This window comes from Sminthopsis crassicaudata, chromosome 1 (assembly GCF_048593235.1).
Source record: "Sminthopsis crassicaudata isolate SCR6 chromosome 1, ASM4859323v1, whole genome shotgun sequence".
NCBI lineage: Eukaryota > Metazoa > Chordata > Mammalia > Dasyuromorphia > Dasyuridae > Sminthopsis > Sminthopsis crassicaudata.
In genome coordinates this window covers 660,625,384-660,639,162 of record NC_133617.1, presented here as the reverse complement: position 1 = coordinate 660,639,162, position 13,779 = coordinate 660,625,384, and the positions used below count along the sequence as shown (strand labels likewise).

General features: G+C 35.5%; 1 protein-coding gene across 3 annotated transcripts in view; it reads right to left on the bottom strand.

Moving 5' to 3' along the window:
* LOC141551404 (acyl-coenzyme A amino acid N-acyltransferase 1-like) overlaps positions 1 to 8,185 on the bottom strand; it is a 117,735-nt gene extending 109,550 nt beyond the window's left edge. Inside the window, exons 1-2 of one of the 3 annotated variants that reach the window (XM_074283022.1) lie at positions 8,064 to 8,185; positions 3,652 to 3,804 (exon numbers count right to left, since the gene is read on the bottom strand). The gene's annotated coding sequence lies outside the window, so the exon portion shown is untranslated. Of the gene's footprint in view, positions 1 to 3,651; positions 3,805 to 7,581; positions 7,666 to 8,063 lie in introns of those variants that run through there. The other 2 variants (XM_074283020.1, XM_074283021.1) reach the window with 2 other exon arrangements.
* Positions 8,186 to 13,779: the final 5,594 nt, after the last annotated feature.

Below are 13,779 nucleotides of genomic sequence, written 5' to 3'. Positions count from 1 at the left end.
TATATACAAAAATATTTATAGCAGCTCTTTTTGTGGTAGCAACAAACTGGAAATTGAAGGAATGTCTATCAATTGGGGAATGGCTGAAAAAGTTATGGTATATGATCATGAAGAAATACTACTGTCCTATAAAGAATGATGAGGATGCTTTCAGAAAAACCTAGAAAGATTTACATGATTTGATGCAAAGTAACCAAAAGAGCATTGTACACAAAAAAAGCAATACTATATGAAAATCAACTGTGAATAACTTCTTATCAATACATGATCCAAGATACTTCTGGAGGATTTCAATAAAAAATACTATTCACCTCCAGAGAAAGAATTTCAGGAGTTTGGCAGATAGAAGTATATTTTTAAAAAATTACCCATGCATATGTACTGTCAAAAAAAAAAAAGTTATAATTATAAAATAAAATAAAAATCAAATCAAATAAAAAAAACTTTGTTTTTGTGAGTCAGCTTTTTTTTTTTTTTTTTTTTTTTTTTTGTCTTTTACATCATGGCTAATATAAAAAAAATGAAAAAATGCTTGGCTAGACTACACCTATATTACATATATAAAACTGCTTACCCTCTTCAAGAAGAAGGAAAGGGAGGGAGGAGAAAGAGGACTGGAAACTAAACATTTTAAAATAAATGTTAACAATAATTTTTACATGTAATTTGAAAAAAACTTTTAAATAAAAAGAACTGGAAGGAACCATTCTAGTCCAACCTATACAGGAAAGTCTACTACACATACATACATATATAAATATGTAGCTAAATATCTAAATATACATCTATATGGAGAGAAAAACACATACATAGACAGAGATGGGAGGGAGGCAGGGAAGAAGGAAGAGTCAATCAGTCCAATCTATATGCTGTAACACTTGACAAGTGTTCTTTAAATTGAATATCTCCAAGGAAAAGGAACCATCACCTTTCTAGACAATCAATTTCATTTAAAGGAAGCTCTAATTAGCAGGAAGTTTTCTGGACATCACTAAATCTATTACTTTGCAGCTTCCCTCCACTCCTTGGTCCTAATTTATTCCTTCTGAAGCCAAATGGAACAAATCTATTTTCTCCCCAACATGTAAGCTCCTTGATGTGCCTTTATCTCTGAGACTTCTCTCCTGCAGGTGAACCATGTTAATCCTGTTTCTTCAGCCACTCCTCAAATATTAGAGAATCAAGGCCTTTTACCATATTCGTTGCCCTTCTCTAGACACTCTTATATCAGTGTCCTTTTTAAATTGATCTTATAGAACCAAGGATAAATTGCAAATGAAGTCTGACAAGTACTCACTTCAACTGGATTATCACTATTCTTACAAGTTAAATCACTTTTAATGAAGCCCCAAATCTAATTATATGTGTGGATTACCATATCACATTATTGGCTCACATATAGATTGCAGTTCAATTAACTAGTAGATTAATTAATTAGTAGATTATTGAGAATTCAGAAATTAATTAGATGGCATCAGTACCCTCCTAGGAGTTGGAAAATCAAAAAAGCCACAAAAATTTACAACTAGAATGTACCTTACATCTTAACAACTAATGCAACCTCTTCCTTTGACATGTAAGAAAACTGAGGCCTAGAGATTTTAAGTCATATCACATAGGTAATAAATATCAAGATATAAGATAAGACCACAGTCTTTCTAATCCAACATTAGAAGCATACAAAGCTTAGTTAAGAGGTCTGATGCAAACTTCAAAGTTCAATCAAGAGAGAAATATACATTATAGTAGTTATATTAATATTGTTTTAGATGCATATTTACATATGTATACATACACGTGTGTATGTACTCATGTAGGTGTGTGTCTATGTACAAAGATATATGCATTGTGTGGTTGTGAATATATGTGTGTATGTATGCTTAATTATAGCCTGCTTGGGGGAGGTAGAGGGGATAAAAGAGGAAAAAAATAATTTAGTTAAATGCATAACAGAGAACAAAAGAATAGCTAACATATAAGAAAGCAAAGAAAAGATGGACAATCATAAATATATAATCTCTTCTATTATTATATATGCTTCCTTAAAATGGAAATTTATTGTTACATATTTTGAATCCTCCCTGATGTTCTGCTAGACACATGACAATGTTTTTATTTTTTGTGTTATTTTTATTTTCCTTTTCTGTTTTTTTGTATTTTTTTTCTTATTTTATATTTTCTTTTTTAAATATATATGTATCTTATGTATTACATTGTATATTTATGTATTATATATTATATATGTATAATATATGTTATGTTAGGTATTTATTTAATAATCATATTTAAATACAGCATTTTCTAAAATGTCCTAATCAATCTAGCAAACATCTATTGAGTGATTACTGTGTGCCAGGCACTTTGTAACAAGTATTATTCTTTTATCATACATGAAGAAATTGAGACTCAGAAATGTGTATGTCCACCATCATGAAATTATAGTGTCTAGCAGAGCCAAATTCAAAGTCAGGTCTTTCTCCAAGTACAGGAATCATTTCACTCCACAAAGTACTGTTCTGTGCAATGCTATAGACATTATTGTATGACTGGGGAGGAAAGAGGAGAATGATTACCAGAATACAAACTTTAGAAAAGGTAAAGACAAGATATAATGATAGTTACTGCTCCTCAGAAAGAAAGGGGACTTTTTAACCTTTGTGGAAGCAACATTTGAAACTGGAGAGCTGAGAATTCTTAGGGTACTGGTAAAAATACCCAGTCCAGGAAAAAGACAAAGAACAGAAAAAACCCAGGAGCTTTGGAGGCAAAATAAACAAGAATAAACAAGAAAGGTAAGGTAAAACATAATTATTGTATCACCTGCAGAAGATAACATTACTAAGCAAGGGACGAAATCTCCACCTCCCAGAGATTTGCTTTTCTTTTTTTTCTGAACAGAAGTTTCTCTGCCATTTTGGCAGACATTTTAAATGGTTCCCACAGAGGCAGCTTAATATTAAAGTATCACCTTTTTCTCTCTTTCTCCCTCTCCCCTTCCCCCAAGATTTACCAACAACACAGCCAACAAAAAAAAAAAAAAAAAATTCATTAATCTTTATTTTACCATATGTAAAATTCAAATTTTAACTGAGAACATCAAACCCCAGAGAAAATCCCCCAAGATGTCAAAGAAAAGCTATTATTTTAAAATATGCACTACTTTGTCTCTATGAGCAGGCTCATATATTTTTTTTAAAACTTACTTAAAAACGTTGGGATCTTCTGCTGAAAACTGTATCCCTGACTAATATGAAAGACACATTGGGTCCCCAAGATAGAAGCTACTTTCAGATTAAAAAACACACACCTTATGTTTATTTTAAGATACCTTCCCCCAACCTTTCTTTCAACAGCTGTTGACAATTCATAAAACAATCTCACACTTAACATTTATTTAGACGAGAAAAATATAACCACAATACAAATAATGCTGGAACAGCTAAGCTTATGGGGACCACCTAAAACACAGCAGTAAATTGTTCTCCATTCCCCACTCTTCATGTTGCTATTTACCTTCCCTCATCCAGCAGCACTCCACTACAGTTTCAACCTCAAAAAACTTTGTTCAAGTCTTCTCTTCAAGAGTTTCCCCACTCCCAAGCAACCAGAGGGAGAGCCCAGAGTGGGAAGGCAACATGGTCTTGGGTTTACCTTAGTTAGCTGTGGCAGGAATATGAGTCAGCCCTTCTGAATGCAGTTTCTTCTGCTCCTCGGCTCCTTTATAAGGAGCTTCTGTGTGATGCCTCTGCCGTTTGCTGCCCTGGGTGGTAGAACTGTCACTTCAGAAGCAGAAGTCTTCCAAGGCTGCCCCAAGAAATAAAAAGCTGTAATCTGAGAGCCCGCCTTGCCCACAATGCCTCTCAGCCTCCTTTTTTAGAACTAAAATATTCCCTGCAGAGGGCTCTCTCTGAAATGTGGCATGGGATAGCCAAGGAGATCTCTCTTTATTGTCTCACCAATGTTTTTAATTGTACTATTAAGAGAAATAATAATAAATTTCAAATGTGCAAAATGTTATTTGCAAATTTAAATTGTTTTGAGATCTGGGTAGTGACAGGATAGTGATATGATAATGTCCTGAAAAGAGAGGTATCTCTCCATCTCATAAATAACAATACAGTGTTGACTTGGCTTTCCAACTAATCGGCCCTATGACCTTGGGCTTCCCTGCACTTAATCTCCTTATCTGTAAGAAAAAGAGGCTGGACTAGAGAAATTTTCTCAAGTCCCTTCTAGACCAAAAAATCTTAGAAATGTTTTTTTTTTTCCTTTCATACATACATTGTTTATACACATTTTGATGTGTTTATAGACTACAGATCACCAGCACACTCAATCTAATTCTGATCACTATTCAAGAAATACTTTTTTCTTTTTGGCTTTTTTTAAAATAGTATTTTATTCTTTCAAATACACACAAATATAGTTTTCAACATTCACCTTTGTAAAACTTTGTATTCCAAATTTTTTTTCCCTCTCTTCCCCTCTTCTTCCTCCCCAATTCAGCAAGTAATACAGTATAGGTTAAACATGTGCAATTCTTCTAAACATACATTCATAGTCATCATGCTGCACAAGAAAAATCAAAAGAAAAAAACATGGAAAGGGGGGGGAAAAAACCAAGGCAAACAAATAACAAAATGGTGACAAAAATATACTTTGATCCATATTTGCTTTCCATGGTTCTCTTTCTAGATGTGATTGTCATTTTCCATCTCAAGTTTATTGGAATTGTCCTGAAATGAGCCAAGTCCATCACAGCTGATCATCACATAATCTTGTTACTGTGTACAATGTTCTCTTGGTTCTCCTTACTTCACTTAGCATAAGTTTGAAATGGACAAAAGACTGGCCCTCTCATCCCTTGGTCAAAGAGCCTCAGGCTTATAGGAAAAAAATGCTTAAACTGCATTTAGGGAAGTGTTATGTTCAGACTGGGCTCCATCCCCCAAGCATGAGACTCTAGACTTTCCAAGAAGTGGTTGGAGTCCCAAACTTTCGGAGAAGTGTAAGCTCAGGACAACATTGCAAGATATGCCAACAGGTTCTGTTGTGTGCTAACTCATGTCCAGACACTTGCCCATTGTAAACAAGAAACTGTGTCAGTGATTCCCAAAATTTGAAACTGCAAAGCTGTACCAGGATGTGGCAAATGGGCTTAAAAGTGTACCTCACTAAAGGTTCAGGGCTGATCTCTACTAACCTGTCTAGTGGGGTCAGTCGCTGGCAGGCTAATAAATGATGCTTTAAATTGAATAATCTGGTCAGAGCTATCTATCTCGTGTCAGTCCATTTCAAGTTCATGGAAGTCTTTCCAGGCTTTTCTGAAATCATCCTGCTGAACATTTCTTACAGAACAATAATATTCCATAACATTCACATGCCATAACTTATTCAGCCATTCCCCAACTGATGGGCAATCATTCAATTTCCAGTTTCTTTCCACTACAAAAAGAGCATTTTTGCACATGTGGGTCCTTTTCCCTTTTTTATGATCTCTTTAGGATACCGACTCAGTAGAAACTGCTAGATCAAATAAGCTTAGAAAGCCCTTTGGGCATAGTTCCAAATTGCTCTCCAGAATGGTTGGATCAGTTCAAAATTCTACCAACAAAGTATTTTTATTATGTACCAGTTTTCCTATATCCCCTCAACAAAGTATTTAGTGTCCCAGTTTTCCCACATCCCCTCCAACATTTGTCATTATCTTTTCCTGTAATTTTAACTAATCTGAGATGTGTGAAGTGTTACCTCAGGGTTGTCAAAATTTGCAATTCTCTAATCAATAGTGATTTAAGGCATTTTTTTTCATATGACTAGAAATGGCTTTAATGACTTTGTCTGAAAATTGTTCATATTCTTTGCTCATTTTTCAATTGGGGAATGCTTTTATCAGGAAATACTTTAGTTGTTTCTAAGAACAATTTCACAGAAATATACTATAAATGAGAGCTATTACAATATAAAAAAATTATAAATATAGTATAAATCCAGGGTTCTTTATGCCAACCATTTCTCTAGAAGTTTGATGAAATCTATGGATCCTTTTTAAAATATTATTTTAAAATGCATATAATATGAAAGATTACAAAGGAAACATTATATTGAAATATAATTTAAAAACACACATACACAAGTATATGGATCCTAGTTTAAACTCTGCTATAAATTAAAAAAACAAAACAACTTGGAATTGTACTGGGACCTGGGCCCATAAAAGGGCTTTGCTGCATGGTGAAACAAAAGAAGGATGGGAGTAAACTGATCTGGGTTAAGGATATAATCATATGGTTGAGCTTGAGGGTTGGGCAGGAGGAGGAGGAAGGGCTGCTGGAATACCATAATAAATTCAAGGTGAGCAGACTTCTCCAGCTTGCTAAATACACCTCAGGCCCTAGATCTGTGACCTAATTTTGTTGTTGATTTCCAGAACCAGGGTGATTTGTTTAAAGCTATTAACTACTCTTCATCAGTCCAACTTCATCTCCTGCTCTAATCCTGCAATCTTTTTGTCTAAAGAGGTCCTCTATCATTTTCTTATCTGCCAAGCTCAAGAATGGTGATTATTTGCTTTCCTTTTTTCCATTCAGTTAAACACACAAGGTCCTGCTCCTTTTACAGAGCATTAATAATCCAGAGGAAAATTTCCCAAAGCTGCATTTCTGAAGAAATGTTCCTTTCCAGGCAAACCTTTTTCAGTATCTGTTATTGACAGTAAGCAGTGGCCTTAGACACTTAGGCCAAGACAGAAAATAAGCTTAGTGATAGTAACTAGGAAACAAAGAGGGAAGTCAAAGGCACACACAGGTGTTGTATGAATACAAGAGGACATGGGATCATCATGTTACCTGCAACATTACTTGGCCAAAGATCCTCAGGATTTCCAGGGCTTTTGTCAGTAATTTGTGTTCCTTCCTAGAGCTTCACCTACCTGGTGACAAGTCCTGGTTAATATCCCATGGAATAAACAGAAAAAAAACTTATGTGCTACAAATTTAGGGGAAGAACTAGCTGCTCTTTCCCTTCCAACATTTCTCTAGAGATAGAAAACTTAGATTTCTATTTCTAGAAAAATGATGGAACCTGCAGTCAAAAGGGAAGCCTTCACTCCAAGTTTAGCCAGATTCTGATCATCTCCCCCCCCCTCACCAAGTTGGTCTAATGAGTTAAGCTTACAGGAAAACAACCCTAGAATACACTTGATCTTAGGTAACACTAAAGTTGACATCCTCTTCCCCCAAACCCCAAATCACCTGACAATCTGTCCATTCTCTATCTCTGAAATAAGTAGCTGAGCAACTGCCCCAGAGGCTCCTTTTGCTGCCAGCTATGGAAAACCCTATGTACTTCTTACTTTGTGTAAATTCGCATATCCGGCTTAATGTAAAGGATTCTAAAAGAAATATGCAATCAAAAAAAAAAAAAAAAATCTATGTCAACTTTACCGTACAGTACTTCGCTCCCTTCCACTTCCCCTTCCCCTTTAAAAAACAAAAACAAAAAATTCTCCAAGGGAAAACAGAATAAAGGAAATGTTTCAACAGGGGCTTTGAGTGAGGCGACCATTGGCCCTCTGCCTACCAGCTTTTGTGTCTGTCCTGACTCCACCTATGTCCCGGCCTCTCCTTTCTGGGTCTGCTTCTCCCCTTCTTCCTTTCAGTCTGGACCACACCCCACGGGGTGAGTATAAGAAATAATTTCGAACCCAAAAGGCGACCGGTAAATAAATAAACTCAGGATGTGTGAAGTTTGGATGGAAACTCGAGGTGAGCTCACACATACTTCTGGAACAAGGTCAGTTTTTTTTCTCCCTGAAACACTCACCTGTCCCATCCCCCACCCTACCCCAGCAAAGTCCCTCCCCCCTCTTCCTATTGGCTGGGGAGATGAGGTTACCATTCTTTCCCCATCCTCCCACAACATACATCCCTTAATATACCCCCTTTAATGCATCAAATGAGCCTTAATTTCTCTGGAGGAGAAGTTAATATTTATGAAGCAATTTGTATTATTTTCAGCCTTTTTTCCTTTTTTACTACTCAACTAGCTTTGTCCAGTTTTACCTAGTTTCACTGGTTTCAGGAGTTTCCTCTGCTTTCCTCCTCTGAACCACTTCCAGTCTCAGACTTACGGTTTTCCCGAGCTATGGGAAGATAACGGTTATTTCTCCTACCACCCGCCTTGTGGCGCGCTCCACATCCTTCTCTTGCATCCCCGCCTCCAACCTATACTTGTCCTCGAATCGTGTCCTTGCCCCATCACCAGGAGTCTTCCTCCTTTTCTTCCCCCCCCCCCTTTCATAATCTGGGGCAAATTCATAACACGAAATCGATTAAGATAGAAGTCTGCCCAATGGTGAACTTAACATAAATCTAGAACTGTCTGTATCTCCCTTGTGGTGGAGTTGTCAGCTACCTGGCAACTGTTTTTCTGCTGATGCTAATTAAACCATTTCTCTTTTACCCTCCAGTCAGAGGAACCTCTGGAAGATCCTCTAGGGGATCTCTGAGCCGATATAGAAAATGTTTTGTTTTTTTTTTTAAGTCATCCTCTAATTGGGTGTCCGTGAAAAACCTGCTTTGGTCTTGATATTTACCATACTGTAATTTGGTCTCTCTCCTACTAAAGAGGTAAGCAGATTTATGCCAAGGTTCCAAAATTATGTCAGTATCCCTGTGGAAATCTATAAGTAAAAAAGGCTCCATATCCCCCAAAATAAATATTTTTGTGGTAGCAAAGACCTGTTAACAAAGCAAATGCCTGTTATTTGGGAAATAGTTTTAACAATTTGAGGTACTTGAACAGGCTGGGATAGTTTAAAAAATGAAAAATATGATTAATACAATGGAAGACATGCTGCAAATTGAAATAAGAATAGCCAAGAAAATAAAATACAGAATAACTATAATTTCCCAAGGAAATACTAAAGAAGGGAAAGGGACATGCATGTGCCAGAATGTTTGTGGCAGCCCTTTTTGTAGTGGCTAGAAACTGGAAAATGAATGGATGCCCATCAATTGGAGAATGGTTGGATAAATTATGGTATATGAAGGTTATGGAATATTATTGTTCTGTAAGAAATGAACAGCAGGAGGAATACAGAGAGGCTTGGAGAGACTTACATCAACTGATGCTGAGTGAAATGAATAGAACCAGAAGATCGCTGTACACTTCAATGCTGTATGAAGAGGTATTCTGATGGAAGTGGATATCTTCAACATAGAGAAGAGCTAATCCAATTCCAATTGATCAATGATGGACAGAATCAGCTACACCCAGAGAAGGAATACTGGGAAATGAGTGTAAACTGTTAGCATTTTTTGTTTTTCTCCCCAGGTTATTTTTATCTTCTGAATCCAATTCTTCCTTTGCAACAACAACAACAACAAAATTCGGTTCTGCACATATATATTGTACATAAGATATACTAAAACATATTTAATATGTATGGGAATGCCTGCCATCTAGGGAAGGGGGTGGAGGGAAGGAGGGGAAAAATTCAGAACAAAAAGCAGCACAAGGGATAATGTTATTAAAAAAATACCTATGCATATGTACTGTCAAAAAATGTTATAATTATAAAATTAACAAAAAATAAATTAAAAAAAATAAACATAGGTAGTCACACCCTCCCTGACTTCTTAGGGATGTGAGAACTCCAAAAAGAAGGTGATCATGCCTTTCCTGAATTCTCAGAAAGGGGGTAAAAACACCAAAAAGGAGGCGATAACACCCTCCCTGACATCTCAGGAAAGGAGGTGAAAACCAAAAGGTAAATGGGAAGTCAAACAGATTTTATTAGCGGGTTTCTGAAGGTCTCACTTGAAACAGGTATTTATAAATCCATTAACATGGGAGGTGTTACATATGTACATAGTAATATATAACTCAAGCTAGTAGTGATATAACAAACAACATGAATCAACATGCGGAATTATACATGTCCATAAGTCCATGAAATAGTCCCAAACCAATCTATTGTCCATTACTTCATGTGTTAGGGAATCCAATGATTTCTATAAGTTCTGAAGTTCTATAATAGTCTTATCAACAATTTTCCATCTCAAGCAATCCAGTGATTCCTTCAGGTTTTGATGTAATCTGTATTCAGAATCCATTAGTCCTTTCATCTGAATGTGGATAATATTTTCCTTTGTGAGTCTTTTATATTTGTTTTGTATCATTGTGTTTCTGAGAAAAGCTATTGGTTGTTATGCAATGTTTCTCATACTACATTATTTTTTTCTGGTTCTTTTCATTTCATTTTGTGTAGTGTTCTGTTCTCTAAAGTGTAATCATTCTCTGGAAGCAGATTTCTTGGGGAGCTTCTGGGAGCAGTCTTAGTTTCAGTTCAGTTCAATAATCACTCCAAATGCAGCCAGGAATTAAAGTCCATATCCTTTATTGTCTCTTCCAAAATCTCATCTCCTTCACTTGGGGCTCGGCTAGTTTTCTGGAGGCCTTGCTCTCTCTTTGGTTTCCGAGAGCTCTTGTCTGAATGTCCAGCCAGCACAAAGATGGAAGTGGGAATGAATCTTCACTCTGAATCTCCTTGAGCTTACAGTGGGCTTGTCCTTTTATGTGCTCTTTTAAAGGTGTGAAAGGTGTGAACTTTGAACTAGAGAACTGTTAAGTACCATGCTAAATTAGATAACTAACTTAGCACCTTGTAAGGATCCTAACAATTTTGTATGAGTTCATTCAAGTCTTTCCAGATTTTTCTAAAATCTCTACCTGTTCATCATTTCTTATTGCACAATAGAGTTATAATACATTCATCTACCACAGCTTGTTCAGTCATTCCCCAATTCATGAGCATCCCCTTGATTTCCAATATTTTCCCATCATGAAAAGGGCTGCTATAAATAGTTTTGAGCATGAAGGTCCTTTTCCTGGAATAGAGATTTAGTAGAGGTAGTGTTGGATCAAAGGATATACAGTTTGATTGCCCTTTAAGCATAATTCCAAATTGTTTTCCAGAATTGTTGAATCATTTCACAATTCTACCAACAGTGCATTAGTCTCCCAATTTTCTCATATCCTCTCCAACATTTATCATTTTCCTTTTTTGTCATATTCACCAATATGATAGATATGAGGTGTTATCTCAAAATTATGTTTATTTACCTAACCCTAATCAAAGGTGATTTAGAGTACTTCTTCATAAGCCTATAGATAGCTTTAATTTCTTCATCATATCCTTTGACCATTTATCAATTGAGAAATGATTGTGTTCTTATAAATTTGACTTGGTTCTGTATATATTTGAGAAATGGGATCTTTATTAGAGGCACTTGCTAGAAAGATTGTTTCCCAGCATTCTGCTTTCCTTCTAATCTTGGTTACATTGGTTTTGTTTGTATAAAAAGTTTTTTTTTAATATATTCTAAATTATCTATTTAACATTTTTGTAATACTCTCTGTTTTTTGATCATGAATCCTTCCCTTCCCTCCAGATCTAACAGATAGACTATTCATTGCTTTTATGATGTGCTTATGGTGTTACCCTTTATGACTAAATCATATACTCATTTTGACCTTATCTTGGAATGCAACATGACATCTAGTTTGTATCCTATTGTTTTCCAGTTTTCCTAGCAGCTTTTGTCAAATACTGAGTTCATATCCCAAAAGCTGAGATCTTTGGATTTATCAAACACAGTCATTGGCTACTGTGTTTTATATACCTAATCAATTTCACTGATCCACCACTATTTCTTAGGCATTACCAGATTGTTTTGATGATTTTTGCTTTATAATATAGTTTGAAATCCAGTATTGCTAAGCTACCTTCCTTTGTATTTTTAAAATCGATCCTCTTGGTATTCTTGACCTTTTGTTCTTCCAAATTTTGTTATTTTTTCTAGCTCTATCAAATAAAATTTTGGTGTTTTGATTAGCATGACATAAAATAAGCAAATTAGTTTAGGCAGAATTGTCATTTTTATTATATTGCTTTGGCTATGATCACTTCTTATTTTCCAAATTATTTAGATCTGACTTTATTTGTGTGAAAAGTATTTTATAATTATGTTAATAATAGTTCTTGCATTTGTCTCAGCAGGTAGACTTCCAAATGGTTTATATTGTTTACAGTTATTTTAAATGGAATTTCTTTTTCTATATCTTGCTGATGGGCTTTGTTGGTTATCTTTTACTTGCAACTTTGCTAAAGTTTTTAATTATTTCAAGTAGTTTTTTAGTTGATTCTCTAAGATTCTAAAAGTATATCATAAAATCATCTGCAAAGAGTGACAATTTTGTTTTCTTATCTATTCTAGTTCCTTAAACTTTTTTTTCTTCTCTTATTGCTATAGCTAATGTTTCTAGAATCACAGTGAATGATAGTGGTAATAATGAATACCTTTGCTTCACCTCCTGATTATTAGAAAGGCTTCTATTTTATCTCTGTCACAGATAATGCTTATTGATAGTTTTAGATAGGTACAGCTTATTATCAAAGAATGTTCTCCTTATTCCTATGCCTTCTATTGTATTTAACAGGAAATTAGTGCTGTGCTTTGTCAAAACTTTTTCAGCATCTATCCTTTGGCTTTGTTATTGATGTGGTCAATTATGTTGGTAGTTTATTTAATATTGAACAAACTCTGAATTCCTGGCATAAATCCCAGTTGGTTATAGTGTATATTCTTGTGATATATTGCTGTAGTTGCCTTACTAGTATTTTGTTTTAAAAACTTTGCATAAATATTCATTAGGTACATTGTTGGTGGAATTGTGGATGGAAAGCAATTTGGAACTGTGTAGAGGGCTAGAACTCTGAAAAGATGTACTTGAATCTAAGACAGCAGAACACAGTAAGGCTAATTACCTTCTCAATGTGAGATAATGGTTCTATAAGCATACACTTAGATGATATGGTAATGTGCTGGCTCTCCTCATGATTGGCACTTGCTGAATGTATGGTGGTGAGATAATTGGAGGCAAGAATTGGAAGACTGAGGGACAGTGATCAGAGACTCTGATCAAGCACGCTGAGGAGAGAAGACTTCAGGTTCCAAACTTGAGAGTCTAAGATTCATCTTTAATGAGCCACATGGCAGCTTGCCTGCCTCCTGCACTTCTTCTCCTAAAGACCATGGACTTTGACTGATCCTGAGGATCTCCAGAGAGCTATCCTGGACATCATAGAACTGTGCTCAAAAAGTTATCAAACTCTGCATACTCTTTGATCCAGCAGTGTTACTACTAGGTTTATATCCCAAAGAGATCTTAAAGAAGGGAAAGGGACCCATATGTGCAAAAATGTTTCTGGCAGCCCTCTTTGTAGTGGCTAGGAACTGGAAACTGAGTGGATGCCCATCAGTTGGAAAATGGCTGAATGAATGTTATAGAATATTACTGTTGTGTAAGAAACGATCAGGAGGATGATTTCTGAGAGGCCTGGAGAGACTTACATAAACTGATGCTAAGTGAAATGAGAAGAACCAGGAGATCATTGTACTTGGCAATGGCAAGATTATACGCTGATCAGTTCTGATGAATATGACTCTTTCCAACAATGAGATGATTCAGGTCACTTCCAATGGGCTTGTGACGAAGAAAGCCATTTACACCCAGAGAGGGGACTGCAGAAACTGAATGTGGATCACAATATAATATTCTCATGCTTTTTGTTGTTGTTTACTTGCATTTTGTTTTTGTACTCATTTTTTTTCCTTTTTGATTTAATTTTTCTTTTGCAGCAAGAGAATTGTATAAATATGTTTAATATTTGGATTAACATATTGGATTTAACATATATAACATATATTAGAT